At 37.6% G+C, this 23,045-nt stretch overlaps 1 protein-coding gene and 1 pseudogene across 4 annotated transcripts in view; one reads left to right on the forward strand and one right to left on the reverse strand.

The window, feature by feature from the left end:
• Nucleotides 1-23,045, reverse strand: part of CTNNA3 (catenin alpha 3) — a 2,095,157-nt gene that overhangs the window by 1,645,930 nt on the left and 426,182 nt on the right. The window lies entirely within an intron of this gene.
• On the forward strand, nucleotides 571-11,342 carry LOC136313163 (NADH dehydrogenase [ubiquinone] iron-sulfur protein 8, mitochondrial pseudogene; annotated as a pseudogene).

Here is a 23,045-nt window from a genome sequence, read left to right on the forward strand (position 1 = left end):
CCATGGTCACTGGCTTGAGCAAGGGATCACTTGCTCAGCTGGAGACCCCCTATCAAGGCACATATGAGAAAGCAATCAATGAACAACTAAGGCATTGCATTGAATCTATATATGAGTATGTGTGGTATAAACATTTAAACAATATTAATTCTCCTTATACAAAAATACAGAATAATTATCTGTGTCATCCTCAATTTATTTCATCAATGTGTTACAGGTTTTAGTGCACAGATCTTTCACTTCCATGGTTAAATTTATTTCAAAGCATTTTATTGTTTCTGATGTTATTGTAAATGGGATTGTTTTCTTTATTTCTTTTCCACATAGTGCATACTTAGTGTATAGAGACATAACTAAATTTATATGTGCATTGTATATTGTGCTTTTTTTCTAAATTTGTTCATTAGTTCAAACAGATCTTTAGTGGAGTCCTTAGTATTTTTTATATATAACATCATAGCACCTGCGAATAGAGACAATTTTACTTCTTCCTTTAAAATTTGGATACCTTTTGAGGTAGATCCAGGATGGCAGCATAGGCAAACACTGATCTCGCTCCTTCCAAAGAAGATGTCAAATATAAACCTATATTCAGAGCAATTCCTCCTGAAAGACAACTGTGAGCTAACTGAACAGCTTCTGTACAACAAGCAAGAGAAAGAAACCAGAGATGGCTGGGAGAGCATGAGAGCTCTCCAGGAGTTCTCCAGGAGTGAGAGAACAACCCAGAATGGAAGAACCATATATTCTCATGTTTCTTTTGTTTTTAGATACAGCTTACCTAAGTTCTTTTTGTTTGTTATTTTAAGCGAGAAATGGGGAAAGACAGTGACTGAGACAGGAAGGGAGAGAGATGAGAAGCATCAACTTTAGTTGTTCATTAATTGTTTTCTCATATGTGCTTTAACTGGGGTGCTCCAGCTGAGCTAGTGACCCCTTGCTCAAGCCAGTGACCTTGGGCTCAAGCGAGCGACCTTGGACTTCAAGCCCAGGACCTTCGGGCTCAAGCCAGCAACCATGGGATCATGTAAATAATTCCATGTTCACGCCAGCAACCTGGAGGTTTTGGAACTGGGATTTCAGCATCCAGGTCGACACTCGATCCACTGCACCACCACCAGTCAGGCATAACTTACTTTAGTTCTTTCACCATTTTAAAATTAGTCTAATGAATCCAGCATCTGGCCTTCTTCAGGGACTATTCCTATTAACATTTTCCTTTTTGTTTTTTCTCCAATGTATGGTCTATACCTTTTTGATTTTGTCTATGCCTCACAACTATTTGTTTAAAACTGAAAATTTAAAATAATGTAATGTATGCAACTATGGAGATCAGTTCATTCCTCACCTCAGGGTTTTTTGTTGTTTTTGTTGCTGTTGTTGTTTCCTTTGGTTTTAACGACTTTCCTGGAATCATTATATAAAGTCCGTGTCCTTAGTACAGTCATTGAAGTCTCTGCTCAGTTACTGTTCAGCTAATGTTTGGACAAAGATTTCCTTAAATGCCTGAATTTAATGTATCTCCCTTTTGTCAAAAAGGTGTGTGTGTGTGCGCGCGCATGCACACGTGTGTCTACATGTGTTGGGTTATGTCTTTAATGTCTAGAATTTTTAAAAAACTGTTTTATCCTTCATCTCCTGCTTTCACACAGAATCCAGATGGGAAAAAGGTAAGAGACTAGGGTTTTCTCAGGTCCTTCTTGGCAATGCCAAAGCCTTACACAGGTGTTTCGATTTTCAGATCCTCAGAAATAGTCAAAGCATTTCAAAACCTTATATGGATATCTTTTAAGGTCAGAGTCTACTTCTTATTTCTCCAACTAGTAGCATAGCCTTCCAGCACCTGTGATGTTAAAAAATTGCTACTGATCACTTTCAACATACCTAGAGTTGGTTCTGTCCCACGGAGCAGTTCCAATTAAGGTCAAATAAAGGCAAACCTTGTGATTGGGACTTTCCAAGAAGCTGCTGAACTAGTCATATAGTGACAACTGTCACAAGGGATTAGGGCTTTGGGATAGGTCCAAACCTACTCTGCCTGCCCTGTCCAGCTACCGGTAAGCCTCTAACTTCACAGCTACCTTGGTTTTGTGACCACTCGCTATCAAGGCCAGTGTGGATCTAGACAGTGGGGAAAGAAGTAAGGCAAGTTAAAAATATCACAGAAACGCCTGACCTGTGGTGGCACAGTGGATAAAGTGTCGACCTGGAAATGCTGAGGTCGCCGGTTCAAAACCCTGGGCTTGCCTGGTCAAGGCACATATGGGAGTTGATGCTTCCAGCTCCTTCCCCCTTCTCTCTCTCTCTCTCTGTGTCTCTCTACCTCTCTCTCTCCTCTCTAAAAATGAATAAATAAATAAATAAATCACAGAAACTACTGTTCTTAATGACATCTAGGCATCATTTTTTTGCAAGCCTTTGGCTAATTTCCAGAGTTCAAAAAAAGTTGATTTGGAATATTTTTGTCAGTATTCCATTGCTTTTATGAAGCAATTTTTATGGATTTTCAGAAGTTCTCACTTGGCCATTTTGAAAACAATTCCTGCAGTTATGTATTTTAATTTTTTTTTACACAGAATTGACTTAATAGAGAAGATGTGTCTTTAAAGTAACTGTCTTTTCTTTGAAGACAGCAGAATCCATTCCAGTAAATTAGTATTATTTTGTTCAAAACCACCATGATAGGAAAAATTACCTCTTATTCCATGGTGTTCACAAACTTATATATTATGAATTTTTATTATTTTTAGTTACCATAAAGTAAAAAAAAAAAAGTTTTAATAATGGCCAATCAGCATACTCGGGAGAAATTTGATTGAATAAAGTTTCACTAAAAAGTAATTTTATCAGGCTAAATATATAATCATTTTTAATCTAAACCAAGTGGTGCTATAAAGTAATCAGAATATTTGTGTTTGGGCCACAAAATACCTACAAAATTTATTTTAAAAATAACTTCCTGAAAATGTGATAATGTTGGAATAAGTTTATAGCAGTCTCAATGGACACATTTGACTTAACAGTGTTCTAGAGTGAACTTGTTACTTTATTTTCAAATTTTATGTATGTTACAGGCCTTTCCACAAATTATATACAGAGTGGGGCAGTAGGCTTACAGTTATAGGTATGAAAAACAATATAAATATTAATAATATAAGAATAAACTGTTTCATATATTCACAACTATAAACCTACTTTTGCTCAACCTTGTATATTCAAACTAGCCAAGCAAAGTAAACATTTACAAACCACCTATAGTACCTTTTAAATTCTCTTCTATTTCACTCATTATTATTATGCTAGTTCAGAATTCTATTAATTCAAACTACTATATTATTAGTAGCAATGCATACCCTCTAATCTACAACCCCTTAAAAATTATAGAAAGAAAATTTTTTTTTATTTTACATCATAACATCTCCTCTGAAAGATTTTATAAGCTAGTTGATTAGTTAATATGTAATTTCCTTTTCACAGAACACAATATAATTATCAAAAACATGATAAGTGCAATAAATATAGGATATGACAAGGTACAGAGATCTAAATTGTCTAGAATTTTTAGGAAGAATTAATATAGGAAGTAAAGCTTAAAAAGGCTTTGAAGGATAATTAGAACTTAAAGGTTCCTTTCTTTATTCATTTCTTTAACACTGTACACAGTAAGTATACAATGAAAATATTAGTGAATAAATTTTAATTGGATGATTTCAGATGGGTAGTGAGGACAGAAAACTCTCCAGATGGGCAAAACAATAATTAAAGGCATAGAGGTAGAAATAATCATGATGTATTTAAAGAGACAGCAAAGATTCTATCCTTATTGCCTCAGATGTTACATATCTGGAAATTGTGGCATTGTAGAGCTAGTTAAGAGTCCTTAGAAATTATCGTTAAACCTCACATTTTTAAATAAGTGAGGCCTGGATAACTGCCCAAGGTAATGCAGCTAACAGAGATGTAAAAAAAAATCAGTGGGCATCTACGAAGTATCAGGCACTGAGCTAAACACTTCCTTTCACAAAATAAGACTGTGATTTGGGTATTACTATGCTATCCACTCCACTTCTCTTGGCACAACTTCCCACTGCATAAATTTTTAAAATTTCTCAAATAGGCATCAAAAATGAAATATCTAAGGAGGATATGTTAAAGAATTGTAACAGTTTTTTGAAGTCAACATTTGTTTTATAAAGATAGAAAAGCCTGACCATGCAGTGGCACAGTAGATACAGCAGCAACCTGGGACATTGAGGACCCAAGATTGAAAACATGAGGTCGCTGGCTTAAACAGGGCTCACCAGCTCTAGTATGGAGTCGCTGGCTTGAGCATGGGATCATAGACATGATCCCATGGTCACTGGCTTGAGCAAGGGGTCACTTGTTCTGCTGTAGCTCCCAGTAAAGGCACGTATGAGAAAGCGATCAACAAACAACTGAAGAGCCACAACAAGTTGATACTTCTTATCTCTCTCCCTTCCTGTCTGTCCCTGTTTCTCTTTTATAGTGAATGTGTGTGTGTGTGATAGAGAGAGAGAGAGAGAGAGAGAGAGAGAAAGAGAGAAGAAAAAGATATAAGAAAATCATTTTATAAAATATAAAAATATGTTTGTACTAACTCAATTATTTAAAATTAATTACGTGTGGCCTAAGAATAGGACATCATAAAATCACAGTTTGTCTTTTGCAAGGACACCTGCAGGCAGGAACTATGTTTGCTTTTTGTGACTAAAGATTTCATCATAACAGCAGCAGAATGCAGAACTTAAGGCAAAATAGGGAAGAATGCCAGATCATCAGTTTTCGTTCCTTTTATACTGACAAGGTTTGTTAAGAAAAGTGGAATGGTATTGTTTTTTCATAAAGAGGGAACGGATTTTAGTCTCAATTTTGGAATAACAGGTAGTATCCAGGGGATGGGGGCTGCTTTGGGCTCTAGACACTTTAAAATTAAAGGGCTGGGCCAAACAAAGGGCCCATTTTCATTCTGCCCCAAATGTGTTTGCTAGTTCCTGGCAGATCCAGTATGTTTCTGCAAGTGCTGTACACATTTATAATTCCAAGTAGTAAATGAAGACATTTGCCCTCTCCTAGAAACTTGCGCCAATTGAAAGAAGCCAGCAAGTGACCCTCAGTGACTCTTGCACCCACACAGGAACAAACACATTTCTCATGAGAGCGCTATTTGACATGCAGTAAAATGATGGCTTTTTTAAAATTTATTTATTAAATTTAATACAGTGACATTGATAAATCAGGGTACATATGTTGAGAGAAAACATCTCTAGATTATTTTGACATTTGATTGTGCTGTATACCCCTCCCCCAAAGTTAAATTGTCTTCTGTCACCTTCTATCTGGTTTTCTTTGTGCCCCTCCCCTCCCCCAACCCCTCACTCCTTCTTCGCCCCCTCCCCCCTCCCCCCACCCTCCACCCCTGTTGCCGTCACATTCTTGTTCATGTCTCTGAGTCTCATTTTTATGTCCCTTCTATATATGAATTCATATAGTTCTTAGTTTTTTTTTCTGATTTACTTATTTCACTCCATATAATGTTATCAAGGTCCATCCATGTTATTGTAAATGATTCGATGTCATCATTTCTTATGGCTGAGTAGTATTCCATAGTATATATGTACCAAAGCTTTTTAATCCACTCGTCCTCTGACGGACACTTGGGCTGTTTCCAGATCTTCGCTATTGTGAACAATGCTGCCACAAACATGGGGGTGCATTTCTCCTTTTGGAGCTGTTCTATGGTGTAAATCTCAACACCAGGAAGACAAATAATCCAATCCAAAAATGGGCAAAAGAGATGAATAGACACTTCTCCAAAGAGGACATACAGATGGCCAATAGGCATATGAAAAAATGCTCAACATCACTAATCATTAGAGAAATGCAAATTAAAACCACAATGAGATATCACCTCACATCAGTCAGAATGGTGTTCATCAACAAAACAACACAGAATAAGTGCTGGCGAGGATGTGGAGAAAAGGGAACCCTCCTGCACTGCTGGTGGGAATGCAGACTGGTGCAGCCACTGTGGAAAACAGTATGGAGATTCCTCAAAAAACTGAAAATCTAACTGCCTTTTGACCCAGCTATCCCACTTTTAGGAAATGATGGCCTTTTTAATGCTGATCTGTGGGAGTACAGAGAACCCTTAATAAAAATTCCAGTTCTATCATTTAGTAGTTGTGTGGAACTTATATACTCCCTTAATTTCTTTAGAATTCAAGTATATTACCTGTAAAATGGAGACAATATTACATGTCCCATAAGGTTATGATGAGAATTACATTATATAACTTATATAAAATACTGAGCAAAAGAGCTATTATATTAAGAACTTAATGAATGGTGATTATTACCTGTCCTCTCTGGAATTTAGTTGTTATCTATTATATAAGCAACTTTCAGTGTCAACCAAACTTTAAATAGTACCAAAACAATTATCATTTTTTTTCTCCTATTGTATTGAGTAGCAAAGGAAAAACACTCATGAAATGGGAAGGCCTTCAAGATATAATTTTTCTTGTCTATAAAATTAACTGTGCATTAACTCCTGGGTTAAAAATACTACAACACAGAACTAATTATAAAATTTTAAAAGAACCATTTATTAATGTACAGTTTCTATAAAAATACTAGTTGTCTCAATTTAAGGCATTTCAAGGACCTGAATATTATTTCTGGTTTGACTTTACAGCTTTGCTGGAAAAATAATCCCTTCCCTAGCATTTATTAAACCTGAAAAAATTGTTGAGCACAATTATTTGGTACTTTCTTTGAGATTCCCCCCAAAATCAAGAGCTTCTGCTGAGCTATTCCATAAAGGCACATAAAAAGTCTTCTATATATTGCCTTTTTGATATTCAAACCCATTCCAGATGAACAGTCAACAGATTTGCCATTACTTTCATATAAATAGTTTCTAAATGTTTGTATATAGTATGATATAAATATAGTAAAAACAATCTTCTTGAATAACTCTGTGTGTCCCTATAAAAGGTATTCCTTATGCACACATAGCTCAAATTGACAGCCTATAAATGACTTGAATTCATCAGATGTTTTTTCTTCTTATAGTCATTTATATACCCAGCTCAGTCCAGGCTAATCTATATCCTTCACAAGTAATTAGATGATGAGATCAGCCTAAAAACACTCATCAGATATACTTTCTTAGTCCAATATAATCTTGAATATTCAAAAACAAAATACTACTCAGAACACAAGCATTTGATATTGTGTTTCAGGATTGTAGAGAAACATATGGTTATAATGACGCTAGTACTTTTCCTGGTTATAAAATTAGGGCATAATTTTAGTCTTAAAAAAGTATCAAATAGGCTTTGAGCACTAAAAAAGAACAGCTTTTACTGAGAGCATAGAGCATTTTGACCGCCATAGTAATATGAATCCTCACAAAGTAAATGTAGCCCATTTTGTAATTGGCACTTCTCATAAAAACCATCTCATGTTTTGGTACTATGCACAATTTCAACATTATTAAGTGAACCATCTATGGCAAAAATAATGTTTTATGGTCATTGAAATGAACTAGTCTAACTCTCAAAATAAATAATTACTCTTCTGTACAACCTGTTTCTCTGGTTCAAATAGAAATGGTCTTGTGAAATGGCTTTCATATCCAAGAGGACTGCCAATTTCTCCTGGCAGGTACAGTTTGGCAAAAGTGGTCTTCATCCTAAATGAAACTGGGCTCAAAGAAAACTCTATTATATGTGTTTGAGTACCAATGACAGGAGTGCAAAATACTTCTTTTCATGAACTTCTATTTATTTGCTTCAAAATGAAATAAAATCTCCTCAGCATATGAATCCCACCAAGCAGCCATATGTAACTCTTTAAGTATCAAAGTGACCAATTTAAACAGTATTCATTTTGTAAGGCATAGTTCTTGTCAATTACTTAAGAATATTTACAATGGATCTGCACTGCACATTTTCTGTGATTTTTTTTCTTTTTTCCCTATAAATAGATTTTCAATCTTATTAATAGAAGATGTGGAACAAACCAGATTTCAACAAAGTGGTTCTTTCTGTAACAATAAAAACAAAACTTGCTAAAACCATACTGAAGTTCCACTCCAGAAAACTACAAAAATTCCAAAGATTCAAGCCCTAACATGGACCTACATTGCCCTCTGACACCCATACCTAGATTACCTCCTTGTGATCCACTTAAATTCTGGAACCAACCAAGTACAGTGTGTCCATAAAGTCATGGTGCACTTTTGGCTGGTCACAGAAAAGCAACAAAAGACAATAGAAATGTGAAATCTGCACCAAATAAAAGGAAAACCCTCCCAGTTTCTGTAGGATAATGTGGCAGCATGTGTGCATGCACAGATGATGACATAATACCATGTATACAGAGGAGCAGCCCACGGCCATGCCAGTCGAGATGTGGACAGTACAGAGGAAAGTTCAGTGTGTTCTGTGACTCGCTAAATTCGAATCTGTGACCAAAGTGCAATGTGAATATTGGTGTGTTTATAACGAAGTGCCACCACATAGGAATAACATTACTCGGTGGGATAAGCAGTTGAAGGAAACTGGCAATTTAGTGGAGAAACCCCGTTCTGGTAGGCCATCAGTCAGTGACAAGTCTGTAGAGGCTATACGGGATAGCTACCTAAGGAGCCCTAAAAAATCTGTGTGTTAGCCCACTTCGAACTGCACTGAATAGGTATGAAATTGGGAGAGTTTTCCTTTTATTTGGTGCAGATTTCACATTTCTCTCGTCTTTTGTTGCTTTCCTGTGACCGATCAAAAGTGCACCATGACTTTACGGACACACTGTACTAACCAGGCCCGACTCTGCTTAGCTTCCAAGATCAGACAAGACTGGGAGCATTCAGGGTGGTATGGAAAGGACCTGAACAGACACTTCTCCCAAGAGGACATACAAATGGCCAACAGACATATGAAAAGATGGTCATCTTGAACAGGTACTAGAGAAGTGCAAATCAAAACTACAATGAGATACCACCTCACACCTGTTAGATTGACTATTATCAACAAGACAGGTAATAACGTGTTGGAGAGGCTGTGGAGAAAAAAGAAATCTCGTTCATTGCTGGTGGAAATGCAAATTAGTACAGCCATTATGGAAAATAGTAGAATGGTTCCTCAAAACATTAATAGAACTACCATATGACCCAGCAATCCCTCTGCTGGGTAACTACCCCCAAAACTCAAAAACATTGGTATGTAAAGACATGTGCACCCCCATGTTTATCATTGCATTATTCACAGTGGCCAAAACATGGAAACAGCCAAAGTGTCCCTTGATAAAGGATTGGGTAAAGATATGGTACATTTATAAAAGGGAATACTACTCAGCCATAAGAAATTATGGCATATTGTCATTTATGACAACATAGAGGGACCTTGAGAACATTATACTGAGTGAAATAAGTAAATTAGAGAAAGCTAAGAACTCTATAATTTCACACAGAGGTGGCATATAAAACTGAGATGCATGGACAGAGATAAAAGTGAAGTGGTTACCAGGGGGAGGGCGACGTGGGGATGTGAGGGAGGGGAGGGGAGGAAGGGTGTAAGGAGGGACAAACATAAGGTGATGGAAAGGATTTGACATTAGGTGATGGGTATACAGCATACTCAACAGTTCAAATGCTATAGAAATGTTTACCTGAAACCTATGTATTTTTATTGATCGATGTCACAGTGTTAAAGTTATTTTTCTAAATAAAATTTTAAAATTAAATAAATAAATAGATAAATTCTGGACCCAAGGAAGTTTTCAGAAAAAACTTTTCCAAAGTCCTCTTTCTGTCTCCCACAAAGCTTCACCCAGGTAGTAAATAATAGGTCAATAATCTTCAAACCTTTCTGATAAAGCACTCCTATTCAGAAAAAAAAAAATTAGCATTCACACTCAATGTATTTATTTATACATTACATAAAAACACTAACCTTTGCCTATACATTAAATATTACTAAACCTATTTTATTTTCTTAAATAAAAATAAAATATTATAGCAGCTTTAACATTTTTTCAGATATACCACTAGCTAGCTCATCATCATGCATACCCCCTGGGTATTCCAGTTTGAAGAGCACCATACTATCACATATAATAAATCAGGTCTGGATTAATATCTATGAAAGAGGCAAGAGATTACTCCAGTTAAAAGCTTTAAATGTGAAAACAGAAGGAAGAGAGAAGGCAGAAATAAGCACCAGGTCACAAATAGCATAACTTTTAAAATGCAGTGAGCATCATTATGTATCAGCCACTTCACATAAATTATTTTATTTCCTCTTCAAAAGAACCCTTAAAGGAAGGATTATTGTTTGCTCTTTTACAGATGAAGAAATTAGGATCAGGTAATTACACCTAAGGTCTAGATCTCAAAAATCCATGATTTTCAGAGGCCAGAAATAAAGAGAAAAAAAAAGAAGGGCAGACTACCTGGACAGCCTGCTACACACAGGGAAGGAGCTGAAACACTTCAAGATGCATAGCCTGACCATAACTAAGTGCTCAGCTGGTTAGAGCATCCTCCCAACATGCTGGGGTTGCAGGTTTGATCCAGGGCACATAAGGAATCAACAAATGATGGCATGAATAAATGAAACAACCAATCTCTCTTCCTCTCTCTCTCTCTCTCTCTCTCTTTCTCTCTCTCTCTCTCTTTCTGTTGCTCTCCCTCCCTCCCTACCCCTCACTTCCTCTCTCAATATATAAAAGATGTGTTGTCTGACTACACCCATGCTGCATATGCAGGGCATCCCAGTGGCTGGAGCCTCCTCAACAGTGCAGTAGCAGCCACTTACAAGCACGTGAACTTGCAAGAGCCCTGGTGGACATAAAATTGGTGACTGACTTGAAGGCTCAGATCCTGCTGTAGACTGAGCTCACTCAAGGCCTGGCATGACCCTGAGCTACCTTTTCCAGGAGCCAGCAACTATCAACTAACCATTTGAGAAGGGCCCGCTGATTCCAGGCTTCCGATGTGTGCGGTTTCAGACAGGAAGGAGCGCTGCATTTCCTGCTAGCTTTGCTAGGCCATCTGCCCTGCCCAGGCCATCAGCATCCAGGCTGAGCAATGGGCCTGGCCTATGGCACCTACTGGCCCACCCACTATGACATTGAGGTAACCAACTGGCTTCTACCAGGAGGCCTGCCTATGCATACCATCTTCAAGGTCCTCAACTTTTGAGTTCTCTCTGGAGACTCAGAAGGAGTGGCTATACAACAAGGAAAAGCTGTTCTGCAACGGGGACAAGTGGGAGATCATGATCTCCACCCACATCTGGGCCGATGACCACTACCGGTGACTCCCCACCCCCACCCAGCTCAGCCTGCCTGCAGCCCCTGCTCTCCAATAAAGAAGTTCTGGCCTCTCCTACAAACACCCTCAAAAAAACCTATCACACATTTGACCCTCCCTTATTCCAAAATCCTAAAGATCTCTTAACCATAAAGAAAGCAAATCTAAGGACTTATTTATTATGTGGTTCTTCTATCTTTGCTCTAATCATCATATAACATGTTCAGTAAATCATTTCAAGATGCTAGAGACAAAGGATAAAACATACTAAATTACTATTAGTAGGTGAGAAAAATTATCAATTATTTTTCATAGTCTGTCATGGATAACATGAATCCAACAAAGTCTTTAGAATCTCTATAAGCAGGGTTTTTTAGAACTGTAGCGCCCTGCATTTAATATGCAAATGCTAGTAGCTCCAATAATTCCCTGCTCAGGGTGTTAAGAAATGTAGTAATATCTACTTTTTCTAATTTAATTTTGTTAATTAAAGGCCTACACGACTTGTAAAATATGTAGACCAACAGATCCTAATCATATATATATATATATATATATATATATATATATATATATATATATATTCTTGAACAGATGCTCAGTTGCATGGCTTTGTTACATTATACCCCCAAAACCGTAGTGGCTTAAATATGTGGAAATAACACAACTTCAATCACATAGATAATAAAAAGACCTAACTCTAATGTCAGAAGTGGTGATACTCTCATCAATTGTCTTGGAGAAGTAGCAACTAACTAAGATAATAGTATTTTATCTGGGTTGACTATAATTAAATCTTATAAGAGAGTATAAGACTATACAACATTTTCCAAAAACTGATGCATCAAAGGAAGTCATTCTCCTCAAAGTCTATACTATATAGCTAAAAATATTAGAAATTAGATTTTTTTAATGAACTCTTCCCCTTATACTTTTAGTTTATTTTATAATTCACATACAAGTCTCACAATTCCAGTCCACATCATCCAACCAAATACACAGTCCAGAACATAGAAAATTAATATATAATGGCATACAACTTAAATACTTTTCATAAAAGTCAATATGGCTTCAGGAGTGATTTTAAAAATTCAAATAGACTTTAAATAGAACTCAAAGATTATTTGATACTAATGAAAAAGAGAGATCTAGTCTTTAAAAGAGAATAAATAAAATTTATTACCAAATTACATTGCTTTTATAGAACTATAAAATACAAAGCCTAACAAAATTGAGAATTTAATAAGATATGCAAAATTATAATAATGGCTAAAATTTATAAAATTTCTCTATGTGTCAGGATCTGTACTAAGTATTTTATGTGTGCCATCACTTTTAATCATCACCTCCTAAGGTAGATGCTATTTGTGTCTCTCTTTCCAAGCACAAAAACCGAGATGGGTAAGCATGGGGAAAACAGCTGTGTTAGGCTTGCTCACTGGTTTACTGGCTGCAAGCACTTTCCCTGATTAGAGTGTGAGCACATGGCAGTATCATGTGTATTCTCTATATAAGGCTACGGGTGCTTGCCCTCAGTGCAGATTGTGGATGGTGAATTGTGGATTGCCTTGTCACCACTGTGAGGGGCCATTTTTGCTGTTTATTTGCCTGAGAAATGGTTCCCCCTGCCTGTTGGCTCGATCACCATTGCGAGACTCTATTAAACAGAATGGTCCAACGCCTTCTGGCTCCATAGTTTCTCTACTGTCTGCCCGAATCCAATGTGGACCTGCCTGGCCTCAGCCACTGGCATTGTATTAAGAAATGTTACCAAGGTCACATCATTAGTGGAACAGCCAAACTCTGTAAGCTGTCTTACTTCAGATCTTCTTCTATGAACTACTTCCGACATACAGTAAGATAATTCAAAATACCAAAAATGTTTAATGACTGTGTAGACTACCAATACCCTGATCTAACTCCAACACTAGTTCTGCAATCTCTCCCAGGGTGATGTCCTAAGAACTTCTTTAATCTACTTACTATGTGCCTCCAGTGATAAGATGATTCTGCTAATCCATTTTCAGTCTATAATACACAAATTAATATGTGTGTTAATTTGCTTATTTACTCACCATTTCTTACATAATGAAATATCTAATGTGACCAACTACAGAAAAGTGTAAGGTTTAAAAGGATGTGCATTGGGACCAGATGCATGTCATACCTCTGGCTCTTTCAGAATGTATAATAAATTCAACTCTCCAAGTCTGTTTCCCCTTCTACATGGAACTATTGATGCCTCCTCCATAAAATAGCTGTGAGGGTTAAATAAAATAATGCTCATGAAGCACTTACTATGGAGCTTGGAATATGGCATGCTTCTAAAACGTGATAGTTGTGATTTGTGAGGCAGATGGAGTTAATAGTATGACCTTTAGTCAAGAACAAATGAAAGGTAATTGACCTGTTAAGTGACTAAAACTGTGGCCTTTGGCATGAAAGATGAAATTATCTTACCTCATCTACTGACTTTCTATATGTTTGTACAGCATTTATTACCCACCTATTTACAAAACATTTCTCCTCTCTCTAGCTCATCTCATTGTTGTCTCTAACAAGTGATTTTTTAAAATTTCTTTCTCATTTCTGTGGCTCCTTTCATTTACACTTATGAACACCCAAATAGTTTGTCATCCCCCACATAGTACTAAGTCTATGTACTTGATGAACCTACATATTGTTTAAAACGCCACCCTCAAAACATTCATCTGAGATGAATAGTACAATGAACAAGATTTAACAGAATCACTAGAACCACAGTTGGATGTTGTGGGGCAGCTGTATTAGGCTTGCTCGCTGGTTTACCAGCTGCAAGTACTTTGCCTTACTGGTGTGTGAGTGTGTGGCTGCGACATGTGTGTATGGCCTATATAAGGCTGTGAGTGCCGGCGCTCAGGACCGATGGGGGATTGTGGATGTGTGTATTGCCTACCCGCCACTATGAGGGACCATTTTGCTGTTTGTTTGCCTGAGAGGCAGTTTCCCCTGCCTGTGTGCTTATCTGCTGTTGTAGACTTTATTAAATGAAGTGGCCCAACCCTTTCCAGCTCTACAGTTTTTCTACCTTCTGCCCAAATCTAATATGAACCTGCCTGGCCTCAGCCACCGGCATTACTTCTAACTTAAAACAGATTGTATTCAACTTTAAATGTATTCCTACCTAGGATAATTAAAACCCATATTGAAACCTTTAAACATTGAGAAGGAACCCCAGTTCTTGACTTGCCTGCTTGATTTTATTGATTTCATTTGTTTATGACTTCAGCTATGAGTGGCTCGGTACATTAGAGCTTGGCATGGAATCTGCTACTATAGGAATTGAAGACTTTTTTACTCTTAATAGCTGTATCAAGACCTTTATGTATATGCAGGTCTCAGCTATTATTCCTGAGAAGCTTCTTGAGTAAAAATCATCTTTGACCTAACTTCCTATATGATTTAATTTGGATTCCCATGTGACTCAAATTCTGCCAACTTAGAAAGTACATATACATCTTAACATGCTAATGACCGGTTTCCTTAGCTGCTAATGCTTCTCCCTTCTAGTTAAAAAAAAAGGCTTTATAATTTTGTGACTTCTGATCTCCTATTACATGTTAATCTTTAAAAAGTCTATTTTCTGCCTCAGACCTTTGAGAAAGAATTTCCATCTTTTCCTTTATACTTCACTATTATTTCAAAATCAAGAGAGCAATTTAAAATATATTTTCTCACAGATAATAACCATTTAATGTAGATCATAAAACAACATTCTGCCCAAAATTACAATAAAGGGCAGCTGGTGATAGAGTTAAATGCCAAACAAATACACAATTTCATTCTATTCAAATTCATTTCATTGATGGTGTGTTTTTAGTTTTAGAATCTTTGTGTTGAATTATAATAATGGTAAAAGCACTTAATTCAACTAAAACTTATTGTATCACTTTTTAGCAATACTGCTGAAAGTAACAGAATATTCTATTTCTCTAATTTACCTGAACAATATATCGTAGTCATTAGCAAGCAAAATTAGAACTGCACCTACCAATTACTGAACAAAAATTAGAGCGGTAAATAATGCATAGCATCTCAGTCTAAGTAGATGACCTTATCTGCTTATCTTCCTACCACGTATAACAAAATAATGGTGATAAGGGATATTAGCAGCTATTCTCATTTGAAATTAAACTTTTATAAAACAAATTAGAACTCTTCAATAAAAAAAAATCACTGAGGTTGGTTTAACTGGCAGTAATTTATATCTTTTAACTCCTATCTCAGTGACAGAATTCGGAGTCACTTTCATAGGACTTCTTTCCTTGGAGTAAATTTCTGGTGCCCTTATAAATTTGTGTATTTGATTCAATATTGTGCATAGGCTTGTATCCATTCTTCTTAAAAATCATTTAATTTTTTAAAATGTTGCCTGAATTTCTAATATAAGCAAATATATGTAATCATCTAATTAACAGAATATAAATTTGGAAGAAGAAGGGTACCTATATAGAGAAATTTGGAGGCAAAGGGGAACATTAGTGAGAGAATTAATTCAGTGTAGTTGGAATACATTTCATGTTTAAAATTTTGGGATGACTGTATGAATATAATTTTCCTGAGATTATGTCAATATTGAGTTTTCTTCTCCACGTATATCTTGTCTCCATCGATAATTTTCTCTGAGGGTTAGATTTCCTTATGAATATTTTCTCTAAACACTTACTGATTTATGTTTTTCAGAAAATATTTCTTAAGTGTCCACTGAGTACCAAACATTATGCTAGCAGTGGTAAAAAGGGTTGTATAGGGGGATAAATAGCATCCTTGTTACATAACAGTAAAATCTTCAAAATAGAATCTATAATTTTGGCTGGTGTATATACACTTCAGGGAATTCTTTAGTGACTGGAGTCTATTCACATGTTCAGGGTCAACTGGACCTAAGGGATTTAAGGTATGTAACTGTGGGGCAGCTGTGTTAGGCTTGCTCCCAGGGGTAGCAGCTGAAAGCACTTTGCAGGATTGGTGCGTGGGTCTGTATGACCTATATAAGGCTACGGGTGCTAACACTCCAGAGAGATGCAGGATTGTGGATGGCAGATTGCTTGCCCACCACTGTGAGCGGCCATTCTTGCTGTTTGTGTGCCAGAGAAGAGGTTTCCCCCTGCCTATATGCTTGTCCACCATTGTGAGACTTTATTAAATGGTAATGGTCCAACAGTTTCTCTACCATTTGCCTGAATCCACTGTGGACCTGCCTAGCCTCAGCCACCGGCATTATAGTAACTTAGAAGAAAACTTAATACATACATTATTAACATGCCCTCTCCTGCCCCATAATAAATAATCTTTAACACTTTGAACTACTTAAAAATATGAGATAGTATCTAGTGCAGCAACTACATTGTATAAGAACATTTACTAAATGAAACAAAATTAATTAAATTCTGCCCTATAATAAAAATTGACATTCACGGATAGAAACAATTTAAGCAGATATTTATCTGTTAGCTTTATAGATTTTACCTTTACTGGGACTCCTTCCAACCACCTCTAAGAGCACCTTTGAAGGAGTTTTCCACACAATGTTATGCTGAAAAAATCTAGTCTACTCATAAAAAAGGGGGGTGTAGCCTGACCAGGCAGTGGCGCAGTGGATAGAGCATCGGACTGGGATGCGGAGGACCCAGGTTTGAGACCCCAAGGTCACCAGTTTGAGCATGGGCTCATCTGCTTTGAGCAAAGCTCACCAGCTTGGACCCAAGGTTGCTGGCTTGAGCAAGGGGTTACTTGATCTGTTATAGCCCTACGGTCAAGGCACATATGAGAAAGCAATCAATGAACACCTAAGGTGTCTCAACGAAAAACTAATGATTGATGCTTCTCATCTCTCTCCCTTCCTGTCTGTCTGTCCCTGTCTATCCCTTTCTCTGACTTTCTCTCTGTCTCAAAAAAAAGGGGGGGGTGTGTCTACTTAATTGAGCTTCTCAACAGTATTTTCAAGAATAATACATTTATATAATTTAATATCATCAAGGAAATAGTAATATAAATACACTTTTTGATTTAAAGAAGTGTTGATGGTTCTATTCACTCTTCCCAATCTACTAAGCCCCTGCAGGTATTTATACAACTTAGTATCCTAAAGTGGAATCTTACTATTATCAGTTATTGGACAAAGAAGAAAAAGTTTCAAAAAGTGCTAACAGTTACCAGAACTTCAAACCCTAATCAATCCATTAGACTTATTGGATAACGTTAATTGTTATATGTAATGCCAGTGGCTGAGGCCAGGCAGGTTCACATTGGATTCTGGCAAATGGTAAAGAAACTGTGGAGCTAGAAAGCATTAGGGCCATTCCGTTTAGTAGAGTCTCACAATGGCAGATAAGCACACAAGCAGGGGAAAACTTCTTTTTCCACACACAAACAGCAAAATGGCCCTTCACAGTGGCAGGCAGGCAATCTGCGCATCCACAATCTCTCTCCAGCACAAGCACCCATCGCCTTATATAAGCCATACACACCTGGCGCTGCTACACACCCACACACCAATCAGTCAAAGTGCTTGCAGCTGCCCCGCCAGCTTAACACAGCTGCCCCACATTACGGTGTAAAGGTGACTACACGAAACTTTCATGTTAAACACAACTTGAACCACATCATCTGTTCCTATTTCATATTGCTAACCAGAAACAGTGCTCTTTCAATTTTATGGTGTTTTAGTTGCTTACTCTTCCAAGAGAAACTAAAACCTTTTTAGTTTTTTATTATAAATGGTGGTGAAACAGTTCTATCACTTAAATTATGTTTTCATTATAACTCTTGAAGAGCAATTAGAAGTAAAAATGAGAGATGATTATGAAGCCTGAAGAGGTAACATGATGTGGTACTATTTCCTATTCATCCTTGAAAGTGTTGGGTAAACAGTTGCGTTAGGCTTGCTCCCTTTTATTTTGTCTGATTAGTGAGTAAGCATCTGGCAGCCCCACGAGTGTATGGTCTATGTAAGGCTATAGGTGCTTGCCCTCAGGGCAGATGGCAGATGGCAGATTGCCTGCCCACCACTGTGAGGGGCCATTTTTGCTGTTTGTTTGCATGAGAAGAGGTTTCCCCTGCCTGTTTGCTCATCTGCTGATGCGAGAATCTATTAAACAGAATGGCCCAATGCTTTCTGGCTCTGCAGTTTTTCTACCTTCTGCCCAAATCCACTGTGAATCTGCCTGGCCTCAGCCACCAGCATTATAAAAAGTAAACACAATATATTACACTGCGTTTTCTGTTTTACACTAAATTGTGGGAAATCAACTGAATTCCAGTTTTATTATTTTTTACGGGAAGCTGTTTTAATGGTGGTAAATCTTATGAACAAGCTGTGGGGTTGCTTCTCAATTTCTAAAGCAGAGGTCCCCAAACTTTTTACACAGGGGGCCAGTTCACTGTCCCTCAGACCGTTGGAGGGCCGGACTATAAAAAAAACTATGAGCAAATCCCTATGCACACTGCACATATCTTATTTTAAAGTAAAAAACAAAACGGGAACAAATACAATATTTAAAATAAAGAACAAGTAAATTTAAATCAACAAACTGACCAGTATTTCAACGGTAACTATGGGCCTGCTTTTGGCTAATGAGATGGTCAATGTGTTCCTCTCACTGACCACCAATGAAAGAGGTGCCCCTTCCGGAAGTGTGGCGGGGGGGGGGGGCGGATAAATTGCCTCAGGGGGCCGCATGAGGTCCGTGGGCCATAGTTTGCGGACCCCTGTTCTAAAGGTTTCAATATGAGTTTTAATTATCATAGGTGAGAATAGGTTAAGAGTTAAATAAAATCCATTCAGTAAATTAAAAGATATGCACCTTTGACACTAATGTTTTTTGGGTTATTTTCGATTAAACCTTGTTTATTATACTACTTATCCCAGCTATTGCTAAGCAATGTTATGTAATAGGGCTTTGAAAACTGGAAACTACCATTGTGGGGCAGCTGTGTTAGGCTTGCTCACAGGGTTACCAGCTTCAAGCACTTTGACTGATTGGTGTGTGGATGCGTAGCAGCGCAGGTGTGTATGGCCTATATAAGGCGATGGGTGCTTGTGCTCCAGAGAGATGGGGGATTGTGGATGCGCCAATTGCCTGCCTGCCTGCCACTGTGAGGGACCACTCTTGCTGTTTGTGTGCAGGAAAAGAGGTTTTCCCCTGCCTGTGTGCTTGTCTGCCGTTGTGAGACTCTATTAAACAAAATGGCCCTAATGCTTTCTGGCTCCACAGTTTCTTTACCACTTGCCTGATTCCAATGTGGACCTGCCTGGCCTCAGCCACCAGCATTACAACTGTATACATGCAAGACCACTACCTACGATTCCTCCATACATGCAGTTCACAGCAGCGCCACACCTCAGGAAGAACCTCTGGCAGACATTGAATGTCATGAATTTTTCAGGGAAATTGAAGTTAAATTCCTAGTTCTAACAAAGATTTTCTTACAAATATAAAATGTGGGTAAGCAATGACCCAGTAATAAATCATTGTTATTCTAGAAATTATAGTATATTATTAATGAAGAGGTTTGGGGGGAAGGAGAATCTAATCAAAAGTTATAGCATAAATTCTTTTCTTGTTTCTAAAATATAACATGGTATTATCTCCCTGCTAGGCCTATCACTGAGCCTGTAACAGACCATGTCACCATTCTCAAGATCCAGCTGTTTCTCAATGATGTGCACATGATATGACTAGTAAATTCTGTGGTCTTGAGACCATGGAAACCATAAGAAGGTCTATTCATTGGAGTTGATGTCATGAGGATACCTCAAAGAGGGATAAAATATTTTACAAGTCTAAAAATGGCAGAAGTCCTATAAAGAATAGCAACAAATCAATATTTAAACTTTGTGTCTTTCTTTGTAAGAATAACATACTGCCTCCTACATCCACACAGTAATGGATATCTGTATGGTCAGATGATGCCAACATTGATTCCTGATCTTGGCAAGCTGGAGACTCAGCAACTGGTGTAAGACAGATCAGCTTTGGGGAAGAAAAAACCATTTAATGAACCTTTCATATGTCTATTCAGTCACCAAATCCACACTGTACAGGGGCACTTTGAGCAAGCCACAGGGGTCATTTGTCCACTTAAAAACTGAGTGCCTCCTCCACTGTGTATCTATTTGATTGGCATTAATGTGAGACAAGAATATCTTCACACTGCATGACAACTCTAAGAGATCTCCTCCAGACCTGCTTGTCATCAACTTCCCAAATGTTTTATTTTCAAGTCCCTAACAAGTCAGTCAGTGTGCTAGGCACTGCCCATGAATGAATGTATACTGATACCTTTCGACATCTTTACTTCTACACAAAATTAACAACTAGATGCAAGGCTCAGAGTTTAGTCCACTGGAAGAATTTCCCCACTGTTTTTCATGGTCATTCCTGCATGGGATTGCAGTGTAGTACCTATGCCCTACCACTGATTTCAGCATACCATGCAAATTAATCCATAATTCAGGACCATGCATGTTCTTTCTTTATTAATATATCATAGGAAACTCCCCATGAAGCTGTAAGTGAGGGACCAAGTACCATGGGATTGTAAGTCATCTACTTATCCAGTCTACTTGTGCCTCCTGAGTCTTCTCAGGCCTGCTCTTGATACATCACATCTGATTTATGGGACTGCTGCTGAGCGCATCTGGTTTTTATGGTTCACTATATTAGATAACATCTAGTTCACCCTGTGGTCAGGTGGGTGTTCAGTCTTTATTACAGCCAATAAACAAGTGAGAAAAACTGCTTTTCAAATGGGAAAAGTTGTTGACAATAGAAGGGTCTGTGCCATAATTCTCCTTTGAGGTTTGACAGAAGCTCCAAGTAGTATCTCTCTCATCCACATTTTCCACACATTGAGTCATCTGAGTCACAATAGTCCTGGGGCAGGACAGTTTGCCCTGCAGATAAGACCCATTGCCGAGCTCTTTCTTTCTCCTGGCTTCACTTAAACTAGCAGTCGTGAGTTCATCCGGTACACAGGCAGTAGCATCCTGCTTAAATATAAAACCTGTTGCATTCAAAATCCAAAGAGGCTCACCAAGAATTATGCCTAACTCTTGGTGGTGAAGGGGGTTCGAGGTGCAGGTATAAAAATTCATTTTCACTTCAGAAGAAAATAGCCTGCTTTAGTGTCATGGTAATTTCAGAAACTTCACTGATGTGGCAGCCCCTTGAGTTTTTACAGGGTTTACCTCCTACACTCTGACATGCATACATTTCATGAAGGTGACTAAAATAATTGCTATTTCCTGCCAATTAGGTTAAATTAGAATAGCATTATCAATGTAATAGACATATTTTATGTTCTACTGGATAAAAAGGAAATAAAAATACCTCTAGATTATGTATGACAGTGATTAGTTGCATAGTGCTTAATGGTAAAAACCTTAAACACACACTGTTGTCCTTGCCCTATAAAGGTAAAGGACTTCTGTTTTTTTCTTCCCAATGGAAAAAGAAAATAAAACACTTTCAGGAGGCTATAGTAGTTTATCCCCATAAAAAATACTACAATTGGAGTAACATGTGCAATCGGTGTCACTACCTGAGTAAGCTTGCAAAACTATATTCTCATGCTCCACAACCCATATGATTTTTGTGCTCACCAAACAATCAAGTTAAACAGGGACACGAAACTGCTATTGGACTCATAACACTACTATTCAATACCATCATAAATTTCTTCTGATGGGTATACTATGGTGGTAGTTAAGGTCCCTGGGGATCAGTATAAATTTAGAGCCAGAAACTAATAACTCAGAGGGCTGTGTATTTCCCTTTCTTCTATGTACCCTGGTAGAAGGCTGCAGGGTTCTGTATATCATGAAGATTTTTCCTCCCACTGCCTTTCAGGGTTACCTCTGCATGGAGCTATAGAACAACACCTATCCATTCACAGCTGGTCAGTAAACCACAAAGATTGATCCATATATCAAGAGAATGCCTTTTCCCCCTATATTAATATATCATAAAAATATGTTTAGAGATGGATTGGATAAAAATGCACAATATACACCCATGGCTATACTGCAATGTCCTTTAACAAAGAAACCCAGTCTTTCCCCCATTTTAGAGGCTCTCTACTGTGAATTGGCATATATCCAAAAGCACTAAGGTGACTCATTTCTTCCCTTAAAATCTGCCACAGGCAGAATTTTTCTGCCTGTACTTATGAGATGGTACTTTGAAAGGCTGCACATTTATTTTAATCTTAGAATTGCATAATCAGTTAGCTATTGCTATATAATAATAGTTCTCAAAGTGTGGCCCCCAACCCACCAGCATCACCTCATTAGAATTTCAATTATAATTGATCATTTCCAGATCCCACTTCAGACCTATAGATATAGAAATTCTAGGATTGGGCTAGAAATCTGGGTTTTAACAAGCTCCCTAAGTGAGTCTGATGCACAGTAATGTTTGAGAACCACTCCCATTGATCCTTATAAGCAAACCCACCCCTGTGTCTTGTTATAGTTTCAAACACCTTGTTCATAATGATTCAAGGAAACTAGCTGGCCTCTATAACTCTGAGATTCCCCCTATTAATCCTATTAAGTTCATGGAACCCAATTCTATTATACAATAATCCACTATCATCTCCTTCCTACAGAGGACAGCAACCACAGAACTATTCAAAAATACTGTTATCCACCTCACCAATGCATTTC

The sequence above is a fragment of the Saccopteryx bilineata genome, chromosome 9 (genome assembly GCF_036850765.1).
Source record: "Saccopteryx bilineata isolate mSacBil1 chromosome 9, mSacBil1_pri_phased_curated, whole genome shotgun sequence".
Lineage (NCBI taxonomy): Eukaryota > Metazoa > Chordata > Mammalia > Chiroptera > Emballonuridae > Saccopteryx > Saccopteryx bilineata.